This window comes from Vicugna pacos, chromosome 24 (genome assembly GCF_048564905.1).
Source record: "Vicugna pacos chromosome 24, VicPac4, whole genome shotgun sequence".
Taxonomy (NCBI): domain Eukaryota; kingdom Metazoa; phylum Chordata; class Mammalia; order Artiodactyla; family Camelidae; genus Vicugna; species Vicugna pacos.
In genome coordinates this window covers 14,563,042-14,587,132 of record NC_133010.1, presented here as the reverse complement: position 1 = coordinate 14,587,132, position 24,091 = coordinate 14,563,042, and the positions used below count along the sequence as shown (strand labels likewise).

General features: G+C 33.1%; 1 long non-coding RNA gene across 1 annotated transcript in view; it reads left to right on the top strand.

The window, feature by feature from the left end:
* The window catches only part of LOC116285345 (uncharacterized), a 90,956-nt gene extending 67,177 nt beyond the window's left edge, over positions 1 to 23,779 (top strand). The window contains exon 3 of the long non-coding RNA XR_012063732.1: positions 23,664 to 23,779. This is a non-coding gene — a long non-coding RNA (uncharacterized lncRNA). The remainder of the gene's footprint in view (positions 1 to 23,663) is intronic.
* The last annotated feature ends 312 nt before the right edge of the window (positions 23,780 to 24,091 follow it).

Genomic DNA, 24,091 nt, shown 5'->3' with positions numbered 1-24,091 from the left:
TCTTCCAGGCAAAATTGTAAGCTTACTGAAGACAAAGGCAGAATTTTATATTTCCTTGATTATAATGCTATACACAATAACACAATTACTTTTTTGAAAGAAAATCTTATCTTGATTTTACTCATGGTTGGTCATAATTAGTTGAGATATTAGTCTTCGACATCTGAAGTAAAACATGCCCATATATGATTAACCAGATTTTAGATTATAGAAGCAAAAATGAGGTCATAAATTCCCAGTTGGGAATAGTAAAATCAACTGACTCTTTCCTTAGTAAACCTATATTTCAAAAGATAAGATGACTCTTACTGGTGAGACTCTTCAATGGTACAGTTGATACACCACATACACATTAGAAATAAATACAAAAGTTAGATGCTGAGAGAGTGTAACGAACAGAAAATAGCATATTGATACCCTCCTACAATGGAAGAGACATAAAATCTCATAAATACTGAAAAAAAAGAAGCAGCTCTGATTTAAAAGCCCCCGTTAAGGAGGGTGTTTGTCAGATTTGAGATTTTCAGGTCATTAAGCAAAAACTAAGTAATTCTTGAAGGAAAAAATAAATAGAATGTGTCCCAAAATAAATTATAGTAATGCATTAATTTTAAAAAAGAGTAATTTAGCCTTTGAATTACAATTAAGTTGAAAATTCAGTTCTGATTTTTCCTGAAAAAAAGTATTCATGTGAAAAATATTGTCTATTAAGTAAAAGAAAACAGAGCAAAATAAAACTGATCTTTGACAAATCAAAATGATTCTGAATACATTACTGATAAATATGATCATTCTGAAGCTTTCGTTTCAAAACTAGGATTTTAACCTTCCATTATAGCTGTTAGCATAGCGTGTTTATTGGTTGAAGAGAACATACCTTCACATTTCCTCCATACATTCTGATTATTAAAAAATGAGTTGCTGCCTATAGGTTTTTATTTTTCTTTCTTTCCTGAAATTGAATACATTTTAGTGTTAAAACACCGTTGCAGTCCCATCACTCTGCGTATCATACTTCGGGAGGCTCCAGGAGTAAACACATCAGTGAAACGAAGGCAATATGATTACTGCCTAGAAGGTAATATTAGCATCTTGACATAAAGAATTTATTTCTACTTTAAAAAAATACATTATTATCTGTTATAGACAGCAATGTCTGAAAGTGGAGAAATTTGAAAAGAATTTCCATTGCATTGGAACTTATACATTATCTCAGGGACTATAAAGGAGCTGACAGAGGAGGAAAGGAAGGTACATTCTTATGTGAGAAGAATGCACAAACACAGTGATATGAGACTGCACATCACAGTATTCAGCAGATAAAGGTACAGTGACTTATCTTCAAAAGCTGGCTGTATTAACAGAGAACAGTCAGGTCATTAATGTGACCATTTTAGTTTCAGGTTTACACAGGTGGGAGCTCATGACATATTCATTGAAAATTAAATGGGAATAGAGTTGGATTATATAACTACTGAGAGGAGAGATCCAGCCAGTGGCACACACACCTCTTTGGAAGGAGCTCCCTAAACCAGCATTTAAAATAAGAGGATGTAGTCAGATTTCCAGTCATTTGAGAAAGGTAGAAATTTTGACTAACTTTATTTTTTTTAAGCTTGCATAAAAAAAGAATAAGCACTAAATATATAACTTCCAAACTATAAAAGAAAAACATTTACCCATCAATAAGAATTCAGTAAAAGAAAAGTTAAAGGAAAGTTAAAGAGAAAAATGTCAGAATAAATTGAAAATAGAAAATAATGTAGGGGAAAGAGTTCAAATAAATAAGTGATCACAGTAAATATAAAGTAACCTAAGTTGCCAGTTAAAAGACAGATATTCTAACATTGACTCTTAAAAGGAATAGCAATATAATTAAAAAAAAATAAACAATATACAATGATAAAAAAATGTTGAAAACAAAATACGAGAACGAATATATCAGGACAAAATCAACCTAAAAATGCACTGTTGGTAAGATCTTATAAAATATACTTTAGGGGATAATAGTAAGGGTATAAGAAATAAACCCTTAAATTCACCACGATTATATAAAACACTGTAACCTGGTTGAGCATAGTAATCTATTCTCAAATATATACGGAAAAAAACTGGCAGGGTTACATGTATAGATGGACATGTCCAGCATGATAAAAGCCCTTTAACATCCCCATTTCACTAATTGATAGGTAAAGTGGACACATACGGGCAAAATTATAGGGTTTTAATAGATTTGATAGACTTAATTGACAAATTGGTTTAAAAGACATGTGTATCTATACATTAATCCTAGCAATTTACAGAATTCATACCCTTCTCAAGCATACAAGAAACGTTTATGAGAAAGTAAAGCAATCTCTAGGTCTTAAAGCAAGTCTGAAAATCTTTCCTAAATCAATCATGTAAGCCATGTTTTGTATTCCACTGTAAGTATTTTTAAATGAAATAAGAAAGAGATAACTGAAATTGTAAAAAGCTGTATAAGGATAGGGTTAACTTGTAGTTGGTCTCTGACAGAGAACTGTGTTTATCCAGAAGCCTGCTACTAACTCTTGGCAAAAGCAGGGATAATATGTTCTAGCCAGTGATTTAAAATATGTCATATAAACTTCAATACTCCCTTGAAGTCACTCTGTAATAATTTCTCTGTATTATTTACTGAAAACATACAGACTAAATTTTTTGCCCCTGGTTTAACGCTGTTCCCTAGCCTGGTTTTATGACGAGCGAGGCACAAAAGACCCTCAGTAAATTTGCACCTTGGCTTGCAAGTTATCTTTGTACGTATCTTGTTGGTTAACAATCTGAAGAGAGAGCCTCCTGTGCAACTGAGAAAGGACTCTGGGAGCTGTGCCTGGGGGTTGTTGGGCCTCTCTGTGTTTACCTGCTGTACTGTCACCTTTATTAAAAGCACACTGCTCAGTGAAGGCTTACAGGCCCTTTCAGTGATCCCACTTTTATTACGGCAGTTGGTGCTGTGAGCACAATGACATAAAGGAGGCACAAATGAGGTTAAATGAAGGGGAAAAGATGACAGTTATTCAGGAAAAAAGGAAACAAAAAAAAAATGAAAGGTATAAAGAAAACCTTCAGGCAATTAAACTGGGTGGAAATGTCCAGATGATTCATTAAAAATTGCCTGAAAAAGAAGGTGATCGATGAAGTAGGTGCCAAAATTTTACTGGATCACTATAAGTGAATAGATGATCCGGCTACTCCATCAACCCCTCACACTAGAAACCAGTCCTTTCAGGTCGTCTTAGGTTTGATAAATATTAACAATCGGATAACAACCCAAAGAGAGATCTGCAGTCCCTGGGACCAGGGCTGATTAAAACGGTATGATATAGAGAAGAAAATTATGATTCTGGGAAAGGGGATGGCCATGGTGTCTTGTGCAAACTCCAGCAGGGAAATCAAGGTTGTCTGTATTAGTATGAGCAAAGTAGCCGGGGTAATGAAGATACCTTTATAGGGATTGTTAGACACCAGTGTCCCTGGGATCAGCACCTGGGCCATACTCACAAGTAACAAAAATGAAAAAAAAAATTCCATAGATGAGTCTGATTCCATTATAAAGCTATTAGAACTAACAAATGAATTCAGTAAAACTGCAGAACAAGAATCAACATACAATCAGTTGTGTTTCCTGTATACGGACAACAAACTATCTGAAGAAGTAATGAAGAAAATCCCCTTTAAAATAGCATCAAAAAAGAATAAAATATTGGGGAATAAATTTAATCAAAGAGGTGAAAGATCTGTACTTAAAATTATAAAATGTTGATTAAATGAGAAGACAAAACAAATAGAAAGATATCCCAGTTTCATGAATTAGAAGAATTAGTATTGTTAAAATATATTTTTAAAATAAAAAATGGACCAAGTAACACTAAAGCTACCCCAAAGGGCACCACACCTGAGAGTAAGCCAGCATGAAATACAAGTGCATTTGACCACCTTTAAAAAAAAGATAAGATCGGATAAACAAGATTATACTGTATAGCACAAGGAAATATATACAAGATCTTGTGGTGGTTCACAGCGCAAAATGAATGTGACAATGAATATATGTATGTTCGTGTATAACTGAAAAATTGTGCTCTACACTGGAATTTGACACAACATTCTAAAATGACTATAACTCAATAAAAAAATGTTTAAAAAAAGATAGTATCAGTTGCAAATACATATTCTAATTAAAACTAGAATTTATTTTGTGCTGATAATATAATTTCTTATATTATTTCTGAAGGCAAAATAACCATGCATAGCAAAAGTCATAAAAATGTGCATTCTTTTGACTAACCAATTTTCATCAATCAATATTTGATTAGATAGGTCAAGAAAACAAAAGAGAATGCACAACAAATGTCATAGAATAAGAAATGATCAAATCAATTTGCAGTTTTTCTGTCAGTAGACTGTTTATTCAAAAGCAATATGAAAGATCAACATCTTGAGCAAAGATTTTGGTCAGAGATAGTTCTGAAATGAGGCAGTTAAATATAACCTTAAATACAGACAAAAGTAGATCTTCTTAAATCTCATTAGAATCTTATTTAGAGGAATAGATTTATAGGAATAGACCAGTGTGTCTGACCTTTATAGCAAAATATGTCATATTTAAAATACTGAAAAATTGTCTACACAATATATAATATAGGGAGTAATCTTTTGCAGGAAGTAACCTAATTTAGGAATAAGAAAGATTTTGTTTATTTCCACAATGAAATTTTAATAACTCATCTATTTTATAAGAGCATTTAAATAGCCTTTTAGTTAGTTCAGTTAGGGGGTTAATTAGGATAACATTATTTGCTTTATTTCCATTATTTCAATATTCAAACAGAAACTAAAAATATCTTAAAGAATATGAAATGTTACTGCAGATAAAAAAGAGTTTAGCAAAGAGAGAACATAGTAGCAGATAGAGATTTTTAAAGTCATTGATATATGTGTCAATGGTTTTGAATCAGATAAAAATATAATATTTTTGAAAAAACATCAATTACCAATATAACATTAAAAAGAAAAAGAAACTTGAACAACACTGGAGCAATTGAATAGCAATATCTTATTACTGGTTTAAAATATATCTAGGCCATGCAATCTGCAGATTTACTAATTTTTAAAGAACAGAGACTCCATCTTGTTAAAAAGTTTTTCTTGGGCATACAAATTTAAGAAAAACCATGTGAAGTATTTTATGGCTTTTATTGACTTCATAAAAAGTTGTAAACAGTACAAGAAAAGATAATTGGAGAGCAATGTTACATTTGAATGTACGAGCTGAAATGCTGAATAAAATCATCTTTATTAATAAGCTAGTATACTGCTAGGTTTATTGAAGGAGAGCAAGGATATTTTTGCATTAGAAAATACTATAAATACAAGTTCTCTCTTAGCAATTGATTATTAAAAATAATATCGTAAGAGGTTCATCAAAATGTTTGATAGAACTAATAATCAGTTCATCTTTTAAATCTCAGCAAACAACAAATGCAAGAGAATTCCCTTAACCTCGTGAAGTTTATGTACCAAAATCTTACTTTAATCATCATATAGATGTCAAACTTTTAAAAGATTTCAAGAAGAAACTGAACAAAGAAAAGTATGACCTCTATTTCCCAGTTATTTCATATTGAACTGAAAATTCTGGTGGCTAGCCAATTAAATAAGATAGAGAAACAGAAATATGAGATAAAATATTGTAAAGGAAGACAAAATCATAGCTATTTGCAAACTCTGATTGTCTACAGGGAAACTTAAGACAATCTGTAAATCATTAGAACCAACAAGAACACTCGGCAAATTTGTTTTATTCAAGATCACAATCTGTAAAAACTAAAAAAACAGAGTAGTAAAAAAAATGCTTCATTCACAATATCCACATAAACTAAAATATTAAGCAGGGAAGTTGCTGGTAGATATATGCAAGTTCTTTGTGAAATAAGAGATTATAAACTATTGAAAAACACAAAAGAAGCTCTGAATATATAAAAGTGCATAGTAAGTTCCTGAATGGAAAACTTTATAAATAAATTAATTCTGTCCCAAATACATTGATCAGTGAAATGTAGTTACAATGAAATCTCAAAAAAATTTTTTTGTTTGTGCATCTTAAAAAAACTGATCCTAAATTTCATGAGAATGCAACAAAAATATCCAAGATGGTTCTGGGGGAAAAATTAATAACTGAGGTTTCTTCTTGCCAAATATTACAACTTACTATAAGTGTGATTCAGGATTAGAAATGGATAATACACAAACGGAACAGAACAGAGAACCTAGAAATACTCAGGAGAACATGGTCTCTTGGTAGTGGAGACATCGGCAGGCTAAAGTAGAACTGTTAAGTAAATGACATTACAATAATAGTCTTTGCATAAAGGGAGAAAAAAATTTGGCTTTTATCTTACATTATATGAAATATTTCCAGATGGAGGAAAAAATAGGGGCACTAAAATTTTAAAATATTACAAGAAGGTTATAGAAGAAAGTATTCCATATATGATAGTGAAAGAATTTTTCAATCCAATACTTATGCATATCTTAAAAGTTGATGAATTCAAAACTATGAAATTCTGCATGACCAACATTGTCATAAATAAAGTTAAAAGATAAGCTAGAGCTGACTAGGAAACAATATATCCCACTTTGGTAACAGATAAATGATTATTATCCAATAGTTATTTCTGAATTCAGTGGGATAGAACACATACATCCCAGAAGAAAAAAAAATTGTAAAATTCAATGATAAGCAATTCACTAAAGAGGAACCCAAGAGTCCAATAAAAGTATTAGAAAATATGGTAACATTTTCAACAATATGAGAAGTACCAGCTTATAAAGAAAATAACATTTCTGACTCAAATTGGGAAAAGTTAAAAATTTGATAATATCACATACTGAAAAAGGTCTTGGGAAAACTGTCATAGCTACTTACTGAAACATAAACTGTTACAATAATTTGAGAGTAAATTTGGCAAAAAAAAAGATTATAATTATATCCCTTTCAGACCAGTTATTGTATTCTATTTATAAACTATTTTTTAAATGGTGCACAAAAATATACATATGAGGATTTCCATTTTAGCTGTTTTTGTAAAAAGAAATAATTGGAAACGATTTTATATGTCTATCAATAGACTAACAGATACATAAAATGTGTTATTTACACTGTAGTGGAATACTATATATAGAAGAAAAGGAATTAACCATATTAGCATATACTTATATAATAAAGAGCAAAACAATAGTGGAAAAAAAGAAATTGCAGTATTATAGTCAATGTTTAAAGCTACCATAAAGTACTATTATATGTTGCTCACTCGCTCTCTCACACATACAGTCAAGAGATGTACTGGAAAATATGCAATGTGTACTAATCATTGTTTGTAGTAGAGTGAAGGTACAAGGGTATAAAATTTGAGATGAGGGATACAGGGGCTTTAGCTTTATTTACAATACTTTCTTTCATTAAAATAGGTTAAGACTAAATACGATAGAGGAAGCTATAGCTCAGTGGTAGAGTGCAGCACTTGGCATGCACAGGGTCCTGGGTTCAGTCACAGGTACCTCATTAAAAAAATAAATAAATAAATAAACCTGATTATGCCTGCCAAAAAAAATAAAATAATATAAAAAATAAAAAGAATAAATATGATAAAGTCTGGCAAATACAGAGAAGTGAAAAGAAGAAATGTTCATAATTCCACCACCAAGAAAACACTAAGCACCACCAAGAAAGTTGAAATTTAGGGAACATTAGTTCAGAATTTTGTTGTTGCTGTTGTTGTTTTTGCTTTTTAGTAAGAAAAAAAGTGAAATAATCTTAAAACTCTTGAGATTATAGTTTGGATGAGTTTGTAAGTAAAGCCGGATCTTGTATTGAAAATATTTAAAGTACACCTTATTGTTGTGATTCTCATTCTCTTTTTTCACCAAAACCACCTCATCACTTACCTTTTTATGTGCAGCTGGTTTACATGAGCCAACGAAGGTTTACAGACTGGAGCACAGTGATTAATGGTACACTGTGTGATGCTGTTTCGTTTTTTTCTCTATCACTGATTCAAAATCCCAGTGTTTCTTACAGCATAGCTGAGAGGAATCTGCCTTAAATATTTTTAGAATTTACCTTTTTAAGAATTGAAAAGATTAATATATTTTTTAGCTTCTTTTTTCAGAGTATTTGTTTAATTTGGTTTGTCTCACTGTTTTAATGGTGAGTTGGTATCGTTCATGTTTGTTGAAAATTGTTTCTAACACACCTAAGTATTGACTACTTCAGCTGTGTGGTAGTGAATGAGATCTAATTGCAACCTGCTGGCAGAAAATAAATTGTATGATTGATTTTTTGATAAAAGAATAAACCATTTTAAACTTTTGAATCTACAAATCCACAGTTATGAAAAAACAGCAGGCATTATATGGCTCCAAGCAGAGATTATGAAAGACAAGTGAGGAAAGTTTGTTCTATTTTCACTCTCAGAAATGTGCCTTGCATCTTATAAAAAAGGAAGGGAGATCAATCTCCTCAGATGGCACATAACATTTTTAATCTGCCACATAAAAAAAAAAAAGGAAAAAGAAACTTTCCAAGGCTGAGTTAACATAAGTGTACTACACTGTCCTTGTGCTTTTGAATATTCTCCAAATATAAGTCATAAGTAATGAACTTGTTGGGGAAGAAAATAGGCTATATATAATCATAATGTTTCTTTAAAATTAGAGAATCATCTGAAAATGAAGGCACTACAACTGCTTGAGGTCGCCTTGATGTATTTTGTCTTGACTTGGTTATTTTATATTTTCTGAGACACACACCAAATTTTTGCTTCTTGGAAGTCATCTGAATGATTTTTCTTCTCTGAGGCATTTTGAGCTCCAAATGAGTATTCCTAATTTCATAACTGGGTAATAGTTACTTCTTCAATCAGTTAAGATTAGATGCCATTTTACCAGATATCTCCATACATATGCAGCTATAAGTAAAAATATGAAGCAAAATATAAGTATGGACATAAGTAAGTGAAAATAAAACAATTTACCATTTCACATGACTGTAATTAGGGTCTGTATCAGAGATTCAGAGAATAAGATCTGTAGAGAATTGTTCACAGAAGCTGTTAACACAGACATTTATTCAGGAGCTTATTAGAATCATATTTATCTATAAAAATAAAAATTAATCTTCTATGTAAAAACTACATTAATTCATAATTTAGCAAATATTTGAGAATATGATATTGTCCCTTTGTTGTATTTTGCCATATTAAAAGTATAAAAAGTGTGAGTCCTAGCCTTGAGGTTTAAATGGGTTTTTTTTTTTGTTGGAAAAAAAAGTTTCTCTCTGTGGTTTGTCACTACAGAGACAATGAGAAGAAATAAAATATAATAAAAAAAATAAAAAGCAAATGACATGGCACAAATAAGTACAATATGAAGGTAGCAACAGTCAAAATTACTGGAAAGGAATCATGAACTATATCTTAAACTTGATTTTATAATCAAAGTAATATTGGTATTAGCCTTGAGCAACGATACCTCAATAAAATGGACAACATAGAAGAAATGAACAAATGCTTGGAAAAGTACTATCTCCTAAGGATGAACTAAGAAGAAATAGAAAATATGAACAAACCATTTATCCATACTGAAATTGAATCAGTAATTTAAAAACTCCCAACAAACAAAAGTCCAGGACCAGAGAGCTTCCCAGGTGAATTCTACCAAACATTTAGAGGAGAGTTAACACTTATCCTTCTGAAGCTATTCCAAAAAATTACAGAGAGAACACTTGCAAACGCATTCTATGAGGCCACCATCACCCTGATACCAAAACCAGAGAAAGATATCATAAAAAAAGAAAATTACAGGACAATATCACGATGAACATAGAAGCAAAACTCCTCAACAAAACACTAACAAACCAAATTCAACAATACATTTAAAGACGCATACACTATGATCAAATGGGATTTATCCCAGGGATATAAGAATTTTTCAATATCCACAAATCAATGTGATACATCACATTAACAAATTGAAGAATAAAAATCATGTGATAATTTCAATAGATGCAGAAAAACCTTTTGATAAAATTCAACATCCATTTATGATAAAAACTCTCCAGAAAGTGGGCATAAAGGGAACATAAATCCATATATGACAAATCCACAGCTAATATCATACTCAGTGGTGAAAAGGTGAAAGCATTTCCTTGAAGACAGGAACAAGACAATGATGCCCACTCTTGCTGCTTTTACTTCAACATAATTTTAATAAAAGTCCTAGCCATAACAATCAGAGAAGAAAAAGAAAGAAAAGGAATCCAAATTGGAAAAGAAGTAAAACTGCCACTGTTTGCAGATCGTAGAAAATCTTGAAGAAGCTACCAGAAAACTACTAGAGCTCATCAATGAATTTGGTAAGTTGAAGGATACAAAATGAATATACAGAAATCTGTTGCATTTCTATACCCTAACAATGAGATATCAGAAAAAGAAATTAAGGAAACAATTCCATTTACTATCACATCAAAAAGAATAAAATATCTAGGAATAAACCTACCTAAAGAGGCAAAAGATCTGTACTTCAGAACTACTAAGACACTGATGAAAGAAGCCAAAGATGACATAAACAGATGGAAACATAACCGTGTTCTTGGATTGGAAGAGTCAATATTGTTAAAATGGCCATACTACCCAAGGCAATCTACAGATTCACTGCAACCCCTGTGAAATCACTGATGGTATTTTTCACAGAATTAGAGCAAAAAAAATTAAAATGTGTATGGAAACACAAAAGACCATGAATAGCCAAAACAATCTTGAGAAAGAAGACCAGAGCTGGAGGAATCACACTCCCTGACTTCAGACTATACTACAAAGCTACAGTAATCAAAACAATATGGTACCAGCTCATAAACAGACAAATAGATCGATGAAACGGGATAGAAAGCCCTGAAATAAACCTATGCACTTATGGTCAATTAATCTGTGACAAAGGAGGCAAGAATATACAATGGAGAAGACAATTTCTTCAATAAATGGTGCTGGGAAAACTGGACAGCTACATATAAAATGACAAAACTAGAACATTCTCTAACACCATATACAAAAATGAACTCAAATGCATTAGTAACCTAATTGTAAAGCCAGATACTATAAAACTTCTAGAAGATGGAATACTACCCAGCCATAAAAAAGAATGAAATAATACCATTTGCAGCAACATGGCTGGACCTAGAGATTATCATACTAAGTGAAGTAAGTCAGACAGAGAAAGACAAATACCATATGATACCACTTATATATGTGAAATCCAAAAAAAAATTTACAAACAAACTTACTTACAAAACAAAAATGGTCTCACAGACATAGAAAACAAACTATGGTTCCCAAAGGGAAAAGCAGTGGCAGGGGCGGGGGCGGGGGTAAGGAATAAATTAGGAGTTTGGGATTAATATTTACACCATACTATGTATAAAATAGATAAATAACAAGAACCAAGTATATAGTACAGGGAACTATATTCAGTATTTTGTAATAATCTGTAATATAAAGGCATCTGAAAAAGAAAAAGAATATATATATACATACACACACACACATATATATATCACACATATATATATAATCACTTTGCTGTGCACCTAAAACTAACATAGTATTGTAAATCAACTATATATACTTCAGTGAAAAAAAAAGATTTTTATTAGCCAAGAGATGGTGCTCAGAAAGACAAAGATGTGGAAGAGAGTGTGTGTGTGTGTGTGTGTGTGTGTGTGTGTGTGTGTGTTGGGGGATGGTTATGAAGAATTCTAGAAGTTTACTATTGCAGTGTAAATTAGACTGTGTAGAGAGGGAGGAGTGATGGGGCACAGGAAGGGGAGAAGTGGAGGCAGCAATATTTAAATATATAAAATGTGTTATTTTAAGACAAAGAGAAAGCTGTTTCTAGCAACTGGAAAACTAAAGGCTTTCAATTAAAGAAAAAAATTAATACTGACCAACCAAGGAAAATACAGGTATAGGATTAGGTCATCTGGTTACAACCTCTAATCTATGTTCTTTAAGGAAAGTTTAATAAACTTGATTCCATTAATGGAGTTGTATTCAATGGCCAGTTGGTATGGCAGTGTCTTAAAAGATGGATTCTAAAAGAAAGAAACTTCATTTAAAGAAAACCTTATGCTTATAATCTGGATACAAGGAACCTTTATATATAACAGGATAATAGCCCAATTCAAATAAACTCAGACATTCTTACTTCTTGTTTAATCCAGTTGATCAGCTCAAACTTCCTGCAAGTATTAAGAATAATCTTGAGAAATAACCTGTCAGAACTATAAACTGGTAACCAGTTAGGAACATTATATTCAGTGTTTCCCTATTTTGTTCATTTTTTTTACCTTCCTCTTTTATTCTTCTTTGTGATTATTCAAAGTTTGTGTTGTTTTGGGGTCATTCAGTCCTGCAGGCAACGATTTAGCTCAATTATTTTGCTTTCTGCTGTTGAAATTACCTCTTTTTCAGTAATGGTGCTTTTCTGAGATGTGAAACACCCAGATGCTGCAATGATGAACATCATTTAAATATCTGAATAAACAAACTTATCCAAGGGCTATCAATTTTTCTTTTTTGAAGCTCCCTGAAACATTTCTTATTGTATCACCCTTTGTTAACAGCTTCATCATGTTTCTAATTAATTGTGTTCCCTTCTAGGCAAAGAAGTATGGTAAGTATTTCTGTGGTTATGGAGGGAAGTATAGGGAATTCTGCAAATCTCTTTCCTAGAGGCCGGGAAGAAAAGCCTGGAGTAACCACCATGTGCTACATGCTTCTTGTGTTTGGCTGCATTCTGCATCATTTGCAGGTTACTCTTTGGCATTCAGCTCAGTGCCTGGTGTACAGCAGGCCTTCAACAATATTGTTTACATTAGCCTGTTTCTTTGATTGGTGAATCTTCTTGTAGATCAAAGTCCTCTCTGAAAAATAGCCCCCGTCTCCTTCATGCCTTGGATCCTTGTCTTAACCATGTTTCTAGCTTCTGTAAACTCATGCTTTAACATCTACTCTGTATTCGTATGCCCAAAACTCCTTGTTCCAGACAACCTGATAATATGCCTGAGTCACCCTGCCTTGGCTTCTGCCTCCTTCATGACCCTCCCTCTTTGGGAAGAGCCCCCCTCCTGGGATCCTGCCTTTCACACACAAACCAACCAATCCAGAGTCTACACCCCTGAACCACACCCTTTATTAGGCTCTCACTCTCTGGGTCACTATTCACCTCGCCCAATCATCCAAGGCTGGGTTCCAGACAACAAGAGATAGCCCCTAGGCCCCAGAGCCCACTGAAATTATTCAAACTAGCCAGTCCTAAGCCTGCTTACCCTTCCTTGCCTATTCCTTCACACAAAACCACAACAAAATCTCTTGACATTTTCCCCTCTTGTCCTATCTTATGACAGATTCATCTGATCCCACATAGAAGGAGTGTTTCCTCCTCTTGGGAACTTTGAATAACAAACTATCTTTTCAGTAATAATCATCTCCTGATCTGATGGTCTTAATTTATACCTCAAAATTTCCATTAATACATTATGTTTTAAAACAGTCCCAGCTTTTACTTTAATTTTTTTACTTACTTTACTCCTTTATGTCTGCTCAGTTTCACTTAAACCTTCCCAAAATAGAGTATGTTCCGTCTGCACCCAGGCTCTTGATCAAATCTCCAAATTTATCCTGGGTTCATGGATTTGGCATGTTGGTGAGTTGGCCCACCCAATCCTAATCTTTTCACCATTAGCTCTGGTATCTAAGTGCCTAGTGAATATATCCTTTGGATGATCTAGAGGCAACTCACCGTCAGTATACACTTAGATAAACTCAAAATCTCACTTCAACCTCTCCTCTGTCAGTAACTCCTATCTCAGATCTTGAGCCAGAATAGCAAGAACTATGAATATATTCATTCCACCAATTTGGCATTATCCTAGTTCAAGTCCTATCATGTTTTGTTTAGATGATAACAGTGAACTTCTCACTTGTTGTTTTGCCCTTATCATCACATTATTTTTCACATTGCCTCCTAATTTTTGAAATTTGAATGCAAATACGACCTTCAAGATAAAGCCCAAAGCTGGTAACATGGCATTTAAGGCCCTTCATTTTCTGATTATTGCCTGCCTCCCAGCTTCACCTGCCATAGTTCCCTATCTGTATTTTCTTTCACTAGCAATACTGAATTGCTTATGATTTCCTACCAAGGTGACAGAGTTTTATACTTCATGCCTTTGTGATCTTCTTCCATCTGCCAACTACCTTCTCCTAATTGTCCCCTTGGCTATATCCAACTCACTCTTTAGGATTCAATTCAAGTAACATCTCTCCTAGAAAGACCTTCCCTGAATTCCCATGATCTAGTGCTGTTCTTTTGTGCTTTTAAAATAACTTGTGCCTTTGAAATGCTCTGTGTGGTTTACACATTGTCTTGAATATAGTTCTTAAAGATTCTCATCTGTGTAACACATATATTACTGAAGAATACATCTTAACTTTCCATCTCTGGTGCCTGTCACAAGGCCTGGAATCATGTAGTTATGTAGTCGACATTGTTTGAAGTGAATTATAATCATCTAACTGAATATGCCTGGTTGAAGGCCAGGACAGACTGTCCCTCAATTCCCTGGTCCCTTGGTACAAAGAATATTAACCAGAAATGAGATTTAGTTAAAAACAACAACAGTAACCCTCCAATAGAAGCTTCATCCTGAATGGCCTGTCACATTCACAAAAGCAGAAACTAAGTACATGCGCAGGGAGAATTAGGGTTCAAACAACTGGTAAAGGTAAATATTAATAAAGAATACTTGCAATGGAAAACGGTTTCCAGATTCCCTCTTACGTTTATGCTCATCATGTAAGTTTCACTCACTTCTGTACCATTTAAAACATAAGTCCTTGTTCTTGACTCTTCACCTTTTGCCTTTAGCATAGCATTTGTTTGTCTTAATGATTGGCTGATGGACTAATGACTGCTATTTGGTAAATAGTTATTGCATTTGGAATGAACCTTAAGCTTCCTATCTGGCTCTTCCTAGATGTTGGACCCCTACCTAGCCTCCATTCGCTTGACTCCCTGACCTAGTAACCATTAAGATCTGAGCCTTCCTCCAGATTCATAGGCCTCAGTATCAAGAAATTGTCATCTCCACATCAACTCATTAAAGTCATGTGTATAAGCCCCCCAGAATCATAGCACTAGATGGAAAGTAAACTAAAATCCGGCTCCCTGCCCTTGTGTTGATTCTATTTTGCCTTTGAACTCTCCCATAACCAAGACTTGAAACAGCCACATGAACTGCTTAACAAAATGGTCTTTTTCACCTTTATCCACGAGGCAGCATAGTTTTGGTGACATTTTTGATAAAAGAGACACAGGAGATTGAGTCGTGTTAGTTTCTAATACTGTGTAGCCAAAAAATACCACACAATTATTCTTGGCTTCTACTGAGTTTGAAAAGAGAGAGATAATGGTAAGAAGAAAATATCATTTGTCAACAAGCGAACTGGTAACTATTTCTCCATCTTCATTTTCACTTGTGCTGTACAGTTTATTTCTAAATTATCTTTTATTTGTAAATTATTGTTGATTATTTTATTATAACTTGACATTACTTTTATATAATTTATGTATAACTTCATATATTTTTGTTATAACATTACATATATTGGTAAATATTTAATGAAAATATATAAATTCTTTTTTCATTGCTTCTCTTTGTTCTGTAAAATAAGAAGCAATTACATTAGCTTGGATTGGGCAGAGTAAGGGGTTTTGAAGATTTAGAAAGTGCACCAATAAGGAAAGTATATAGAGTTACCAGGCATGCCTGAGGGTCCAATATATATTTATATATATTTGTATTTATAGGTAGGTAGATATACATACATATAATGCACATATACCTATATTTAGTATTATTTCAATTTTCAAAGATAAATTTTAGATAATTGAATATAAAATTCATGGAGAGTGATTTTAAAGATAATTGAGTTTTGAGTCTTTTTGAATAAAAAGAATAGACATTTTGAAAGTCCATAATGACTGTTCTTTATTTTAGATGCACTATTTTTGTCTCTTGCTGAAATAAACTCATCACCTACAGTTTCTTCTAAAAAAAAAAAAGTTAAATTTGCAAAAAGTCTTCTGGCATAGTGTTTCTTTGTAATGATTGTTTGCACATGGCCAACTGTTTCTCATTTTCATCCTAGAGGTCCTTAAAACCCTCAGGTAGATACCATCTGGTCCTGGTGATTAATCTACATTTACTTTATGAATTTTGTGAAAACATACTGACTATGGACCACTATTTGTTCTTGTATATCCAACCTGCTCATTTCCTTGAACAATCTGGATTTGGGAATCTCCCTGATTTATTCCTAATTAAAAGTCTAAGCAAAGATTTACTTCAGTCTATCAGACCTCACATTTTTATTCTGGAGTATATTATTTGTCCCAGAGTCACCCAAATTCATGATACCGTAACTGTATTTCTGCACTAGATAACAACAAAACACTTTTTATTGGCCTTTGATTCTCTCATGAGATGCCCTTTGCCCAGCCTGCTTGTAGTTTACATCAATGAACTTCTTTTTTCTCCTCATTCTGTCCATCTTTGCACTCCTACAGCACATACTTATCAAGCAGTCTAATTTTTTGGTAAATAATTGGTATTTTTTATAACTGGCACACATTTTTGGTGTTCATAAAAATCCATATATCAATATTATTCAGATATTTTGTATATATTGATTCTGAAAAAGATCCCCAACTTTTTTTTCTTGACGTGTGAACATGTTTTTTTCCTCTTTTCAATCAGGTATTGAATTGAATTTTTGTAATAACTATTACTGAAGAGATTAGGAGCTATTACTGTTAATGAGGATTTTTTATTCTTTTCTCTAAGTGCCTGAATTCCTGACATTATCAGTTGTTTGCTTAGATGCACACTCTTTTGAAAGAATGCAATAGCAATGATTTGGACTTCCTTGTGTAATACGTAAGAATAACTAAAGAAATTTCTATGTAAAGAAGTTTCCATATCTTTTCTTAAATTCCACTGATAAATGAATGTCTAGAAATACTAAATTCAAGGTGACTAAATATTTCTATTAATTGTGATATATAGGACTAATTCAATAAATTATACTTACCTTTCTCTGAACAACTCAAAACATTTAACAGCTTCATCACTTTAAATCTCACAGCCAGAGCTGTGAGCTGGGGCTGAGTAGTGAGCGAGGTTGGTCTGATCAGTATCACTACCCCAGGATTGCTGTTTTCTGCTGCTGTCCTGATAGACATGCCAGTATTTTCCACATGACACCACACAGTATTTCAATATAGCAATAACCCACTAAAGCTCCTCACTTGTGCAAAATCCAAAAGTCATTTTACTTTCAGTCATAGTCAAACATTTATAAATATCACAAAAATAAAACTTTGGTAATTGAGCAATTTCAATTCAGTATTTATCTGCTTAGAAATTATTGCTTGCAGTGCGTCAACAACCAAATCTAGTAAGTAAATGAAATTGGGAGCCGTTAATGAACACAAAGGAAATGTTAGCTATGGAGGAAATAGTGGAAATTGTGATTTACCACAGTATTCATTTCAGCCAGGTAAATAACTGCTTATCATACTCTCCCTAAGGGATCAATTAAAACTGCATCTCAGGTGATGAAATGTATTTTCAGCATTTTGCCATTTCATTTTGCCATTGCTTCTATTTTGTCTGCCTGTATTCATAATTAGCATAATCATATTTTCCGATATTATATACATCAATTAAAATACATAAAATCAAATGCAGGAAAAAACAATGCAAATTACATACATACACACACAGACATTTATACACAAAACACACATGTATATTTTTCACAACTTTGTCTAGTAGAACTAGTGGTAAATTTTCCCCTTGGATCTGTTGCTGACATGATGTAAAGCTTTAGGCAAATTATTTTAATGCATGAATTTTAGAACTTTTTGGAAGCAGTTAAGATAATTTCCCTGAGATCAATGCTACTATTTCTGTTACTAAATTGTATTTGCATATTGGAGATTATGCTTGAAATGTGTAAAAACTGATTTGTGTTTCCATAGTACACAATTAATGGCTCTTGGCCATCTAGGAGAATAATCTTGGACCATCTTTCTTTCTGCAGACTTGATAACTGACTCTGCACAAATTCTAATCATCCTAGTCTTCTGCTTTTATATTTTGAAGTTTCTACTCTTGTTTCTGTTCAATCACTATTTACTATGGCCTACTGCAACCCAAAATTCACCTCTACTTTTTCAGTCTCATCTCCCTCCTGCTCTTTCTCAATGACTTTTCCATTCACATAGAAAATTTGTTACAACTCACCAAGTAATTATGCATATTTGACTTTATAGTTGGAAGCCATCATTTTCCTGTCTAATTGTTGACTATGTTATCTGCCCTGTTTTACACACCTGGAATATATGCTTTTCATCTCTTGGGGACATTCTACCTCTCGTTATTACATCTTTTTCTTAGATTGAGGCTTTTTGTCTACCTTATTAGATTTCCCTCTCTACCCTTAGTATTCTATAAATAGTTGCTTTAGTAATGCGGTAAACAGTACATGAGACTCATTCCTTCCTTGATCCTTTTTTAGACTGAAATTTCCTCTGCTATCAAAGGCAGTGGATTAGTCATCTGCTTCTGTGCTGTAACAACCAACACTGTGTTTGATCTTGATGCATACTCAATAAGTTTGGAAAGTTTAACTGAATAAGGAAATATTGAGAATTACAGAAGGAATATTCTATTTCCAATGATAAATGTACAAGTTTATCACTCATCCACCCCCATATGCCATTGAAGTGATAGGAACAATACTTTAAGAAATTAATATATGACAGCTCTGGAAACGAAGAAAGAGTTCCTTCAGCTGATTAGAAATTTGGGGGAATTTCTGTTTTTAAATAGTAGTTTTAAATAATACTGGAAACAGATCAGAGAAACTACAACCCCAAAACAGGTGTAGGCAAGAATTGTTCCATGTATATGACTGTCCTTCCTCCTCACTGTGGCCTGGAGAAACTCTATCTCAGAGTCATCAGGTACAAAGAGTAGTAGTAGCCCATGGGGCCATCAAAAAAGTAAAGAGCAAATATATATATTTTTTATTTTTGATTGATATATAATATAAGTATAGTTACAATATCTATGTAATTTTAATGGATAGAAGAAAACTGAAAAAAAATTAAGAAAATTGATTGAATTTTTAAAAAGAAGCAATAAAGCTTCATTCTGTATTTGAATTGAAGGGAAAGGACAGGAATTTCCCATTTTTAATCTTTAATGTATAGATTTTATTTCCATTCCTTTTTTTTTAAACAATGGGTATGTATTTGACAGACACAGTTTCTTTTTCTGTCGTTCCTGCTAATAAAATAATATTTTCCAGTGATCAACTGTGTTGGTCTTAACCAATAGACCCTGTTAGTCCCCAGTTTCCAACCCTCTTTAGAAGCTAGCAGTTGGCATATGGTTCAGTCAGTCCTGACCAGTGGAACACACTGAGGAGTTTGCTGTAAATTCTGATAAAGGAGACAGATGTACCAGCATAGCCCTGCTTGTCCTTCGTCCTGCCTTGAAAGTGGACGTAATGTCTGGAACTATAGCCACAATGTGCACACATGAGGAAATAAGCATGCATACAGAAGTATACAGCCGTCAGTGCAGGGGGAAATGTGCATGAAGCTGGGCTCACTGCGCACGTTGTGCAGCTGTGCGGCTGGTTGTGCAGCCCCTACCTCAAGACTCCTGGTCGGGGGAGAAAATTTAGTCCCCACTTGTTTCAATGAGTGTTTTTCTGATTATCTTCTGGTTGTATTATAAGTTAATAACTTAGGACAAAAGTTAACATTTTAATTCCTCAGTTTTAAAAGTCTAATTGAACATACAAGACAAACACAGATTGTAAAAGTGCCTATAGAGGTAAACACTATACATGACTGTGAAATAATATAGAATAAACTAGACCTGGCTTACAAACCAGGATGGGTTGGTTATTTTGCATGTTAAATTACTGTAAGCTTTTCATTTTTCAAAAATCTCAAAATTAACGTTACTTTAATAACGAGATTTTTGTCAGATTCCTAGCAAGCCCATTCAGCTGAAGTCATTTTACAGCACTCCACCAAGTCACTAAAATATTCCCAAATTTAAAAAATGAAGCCCTAGAAATAAAGTCTGTGATACTAAGATCCTAGACTTTCCAAACTGACAGAAATGCGTAACTAAGTTGGCACTATTGTAATGCAAAACACGCTATGTTTTGTGACTCATGGGTCTGTCAGTTCCTCTGTTTCTGACAAATGCTGGCACTATCCAAAAAAAGCTGTCAGTCCTCTTAGATGTGTAATTTTATAAGGGGCTAATTTTTTCACACTGCCTAATGAGATTTTGCTAGCAAATAAGTGCCTAAAACATATGGAGATAATGTTCATTAGATCCAAGGGAACTGTTATCTTTAGAACTGTCAAAGTTGAAATTTTAAAGGGATAAAACTGAATATATGTTTTTCAAAATTAATTGCTTTTGTCTACTGTTCAACACATGTGTTAAGGTTAAAGAGAATTTGTGGTAACATCTATCATTGTTTGATAATTCACTAAACACCATCATGTTTACACTTTTTTGGGAAACTTAACATCTTGCTTGCTCAATCCAAGGTCACCTGAGTTTATTATTGGCAATATTTAGTGTTAGGAAAGTATTAAATATCCCTAAATTTCTTTCTTTTTGTCTATAAAATACTTTAGGCTTACAAGTATTATTTTTAGAGTATAATTTATGTATATACTCTGTCTCTCCAAACTGATTGTAGGTACTCAAAAGAGAGACTGTATATTAATTTTATTTTTAAGTGAGAACATGGAATTGTTCTGCCTGAAAGAGAATTCAGTATATTTGTAGTTGATGCTGATAATTATGATCTTTTAATGATAGGGTAAAAATAACATGCCTGCATTTTAAAATTATTTATGAGTTGCACACATGATTCACTTTTTAATTGAGAGTTTACTTCGGTCAGTATATTCTCTGTCATCATAGAAAGGGAAGTCTCAGGTAGAAACTGGCTTGTGCCTAAGGGCCTGAGTAACTGAATTAACACTTGTATACCCTCACAGAAGCATGCCTAAGTGAGAAGCCGTAAGTGGGAAGAGTGTTGGCTTTGGTGTTTTAGCAGTTACCACATGAGAGTCTCTGGTTGGTGGTAAGACATCATTAGGGGAAAAAAGACAAAAAACAAAAGTTAATTGAGGACAAGTGAAGACTACAATATCTTTTTTTTTTCACCCCAAAGACCAGGGTATGTACAGCATACAATTAGATAGACACTTTTTTTGGTCTTGAATCACAAGGAATATGTCACAGACTACTGTAAAGATCTTGTCAGGTCTTTCGGGAAGTTCAACCTAGACTTCCCAAGGAGCTTCTCAGCCTTGGGACCCAATCCACCTGCTCCTGAAGGTGTATGGAGATTCCGATCTGTGCCAGTGAGCTAACCTCTGGCCAAAGATGAGCTATAAACAACACGAGCCACTGTAATTACCAGCATAAGAGTATGTTACCCCTGGAATATTCATTCCCATCATTCCTATCATCTGTGTAAGTAAGACTGTCCAGTCCCACCTGGGTTTAGTGTGAGATAAACCCCAAGTGTCCCTGGAATATAAATTTAGCAGGTCTAGACTTCAGCCCAGTGTTTCAGGTTGGATATGTGCTTGCATTTTCTGGTTTATTTGTTTACTATTTTTGTCTTGGACAGATGATTTCACCTCTTGAGTCATTCTCCTCATTTATAAAGGAGGATTATGAAAGCAATGTAATTAAATGAGATAGGTACACAAGAGACTTAGTGCCGAGGCTAATTCTTTTCCCACATTTGCTTAAAATAATGAAATTCTGGATGATAATTCCTTTTAGATTTGTAAAGTAGGTTTGGTCTTAGAATCAATCAACATGCTATCAAGAGTTGATATCAGAGTAGGCAGCAATTTTTATATAAAAGTTACAATCCAATGAAATTTCAGCAAAGGCTCAACAGTATACACAATTTTTCTCTTCTCCATCACACTGATCATAAGTCTACCCCTTGGTTAATGTTTTACTTTATCTATAATCTCTAGACTCAAGAATGCAAAGGCATTTTGGTGACTAATTGTTTATTTACAACCAATTAATTATTTCCTTTTATTTATACTGAAGCAAATAAGCAAAGTCTCACATTTTGTACTTCATAAAAGCATTCTTAACACCTTTAAAATAAGATCTTTTGAGATTTAAAATGAGTTCTCTCAGGACTGTTCTGATTTAATCATAAATGTGGTTGTAAAAGAAACAAAAATATTGTAATCAAGAATTTAGGATTACCTATTATAAACTATTTAGAATGTGAAAGTTTGGCTTTTCTAATTTGAGCAGAGACGAACACTTCTAAGCATGTGACTGTGCCTTGCACCTGTAATGACTGGGGAAATTCACTTAAGCTGGAAACATGTCAAAACATTGATTACTTTCTAACAAATCCAGAACCTAGTAATCAAACTCAGTATTGACTAAACTACAATCCATTTGTTTCCTTAATGGGAGATGAGAAATTCATTCTTAGTTCAAATTTTTTTGTGTGACAAATGAACATGATTTTGGTTTTATAGCTTCACATTCTATCTGTTCTTCAAAATCATCCAAATACATTTACAGGGAAGTAAAGCCAATATCGATGGCATTGTTGGCCAAAGTGATGTCAAGAAAATTTGACAAGAATATTAGAAAAATGGAGGACATAATAAAGAATAGTGAAAATTTAAAAAATCTCCTGAAAACATCATGCAGTAAAAGAAAGAGCACAGTAGCCAAAAGCAAGAGCACAGGGGGAAAATATCACTTTAATCCCTTGCTAATTCTCACAGATCTGAGCTCGCTGTGAAAACTGAGATATGAAGCTCACTGGCCTTAGGCATAGAAAAAACATCAGAAGTGAAGAAGGTCACACCAAGTTTTGAGAAAGCTTGATCTTTATGTTAAAAAAAAAATGGGAAAGCCTAATCTTTTGCTAGCTCAATATAAAATGAGAGCTTTTTCCAGAGGAATCATGAATGTTAAGAAAATACTTTAAAAACAGAAGTACCATTTTTGAAAGCATGAAACCAAATATAACAAAATAAAATTATTTAGGGTATTAATGAATACATAAAACTACACTACTAAAATGGTTACTATTTTTCACAATAGCATTTAACAGCAACTGAAAAAATTTAAAGACTGTATTTGAAGACTTAGGTTATAAAACAATACCCCTAATGAATGGAATAAATTATGTAAAATATTTAATTATTTAGAGTTTTATTTAAACTATAAAGCCCTGTAAAGTTGAATTGTTAGAAATAAGATATTTAGTAGAGATTTAAATCAAGGTCATAAAATAAATTTTGGTTATTGAAAAAAATATGATTACTAGAAAAAAATCAGTTTCCGTTAATAACAGTCAACTTATCATAGGTCTTAACCATAATATTATTCACAATATTGTAATTTTGGTTTGCAGTGGTCATAGAAGGGAAGATGCCACATGATAAAATCTACTGAAACATTCATCACTGTCTTTCATCTGAAGCACAGCAATGTCATTGAAAGATTAAAAAATGCACCATGGAAAGAGTATCATCATGAGTTTTTGTTTCTGCTTTAAAATTTTACTACTATCATGTTAAAGAACAAACAGTAATAGTCCTTGAAGAACTGAAATTTGGTCACATGTGACTTTAAAATGAAGTACCATCTTAGATTTTATGGCAGTCGTTCTCAAATTGAGTGCATCCACTTTACTTGATAAAACTTAAATCCCTAGGCCAGGTACTTGAGATGTTGATTCAGTGGGTCATCTAGAGGCCTGGAATCTATGATTTTAATAAGTTCTCCAGGAGGTTGGGCTGCAGTTGCATAGTGACTCTAAATTTAAGAAACAGTATTCTG